Raw genomic sequence first — 1,212 nt, forward strand, 5'->3', positions numbered from 1 at the left:
TCCAATTTTTACAGTTGAGCTTCCCTAACAATAACTTTTCTGTAGTTTAAAAATTAACTCGGAACAATAATAGCTCACTTTACAAGTTAACCTGAAGAAAAAATAAAAAGCGATGGGATTTAACACCTTCGTTCGTCACACACAGAAACTCGTCTACCAGCTAGGTGCCGCCACGATGAGCTCCGCCACAATTTGTTGAGACCAGGATGATATGAAATAAATTTCCGATTCGTCCGTAAAGCTACATTTACCTTATCTAATGCGCAGCCGCCCGCAGTGTTCAGTCTATCCGCTCACCTGTATAAATACTCCTGCAGCGCTTCCTCTTCCCCACTGTTCGCTGTGAACCGCCACCAGGCAGCAGCTCCAGGAGGAGGAAACACTACCAGGCATCGTGCCAGTCATTTAAAGGATGCTGACTGGTTCACTGATAAACGACAAAGACCCGAACATCATCATCAATCAATAAAATCCTCAAGCCGAACTTGAAAACTGGACATTATGCTGCTACGCTTAGCTTTCGTCAACAACTCAGGCGGAAGTGAGAGCTCTGTACGATGCATGTAATAACCCAGCTGGAACACGGAGAGCTAAATAATAAAATATAACTTAGTGAAGCTTCAAGGCAGATAAATTTTCTTTGAGGAATTTAAATAATAAAGGTATTTGAATCACTTGAGGAATCGTTTCAACCTTATTCTAGTTTTTAACCAAATCAATTTATAGGGAAACTCAACATAGGACACACATGGAAAACAATTCTACGCCTCTTCACCTGTGTGAGTCATAATATGCAGAGCTAAACTAATTTTATCTTTAAAAATGTTTCCACAGGTCTCACATGAAAACGGCTTTTCACCAGTGTGAACCATCATGTGCAGAGTTAAACTAACCTTGTGATGAAAACTTTTACCACAGGTCACACATGAAAACGGCTTTTCAACTGTGTGAATCCTCATGTGCTGAGTTAAATTCCGTTTTGTATTAAAATTTTTTCCACAGGTCACACATAAAAACGGCATTTTACCGGTGTGAATAATCATGTGCAGAGTTAAACTCCGTTTATCACTAAAACCTTTTCCACAGGTCACACATGAAAACTGCTTTTCACCAGTGTGAATCATCATGTGCTTAGTTAAACTCGGTTTTCCAGTAAAACTTTTTCCACAGGTCACACATGAAAACAGCTTTTCACCAGTGTGAATCCTCATG

General features: G+C 39.9%; 1 long non-coding RNA gene across 1 annotated transcript; it reads right to left on the reverse strand.

Moving 5' to 3' along the window:
- Positions 1 to 697: 697 nt before the first annotated feature.
- LOC106944366 (uncharacterized) lies at positions 698 to 1,170 on the reverse strand. The gene is made up of 2 exons (XR_001424250.1): positions 1,112 to 1,170; positions 698 to 775 (listed from the first exon to the last, which is right to left on the reverse strand). It is a non-coding gene; the product is annotated as an uncharacterized LOC106944366 (long non-coding RNA).
- Between the last annotated feature and the right edge of the window lie 42 nt (positions 1,171 to 1,212).

The sequence above is a fragment of the Poecilia latipinna genome, unplaced genomic scaffold (genome assembly GCF_001443285.1).
Source record: "Poecilia latipinna isolate Pla-1442-1.1 unplaced genomic scaffold, P_latipinna-1.0 Scaffold8501, whole genome shotgun sequence".
Taxonomy (NCBI): Eukaryota; Metazoa; Chordata; class Actinopteri; order Cyprinodontiformes; family Poeciliidae; genus Poecilia; species Poecilia latipinna.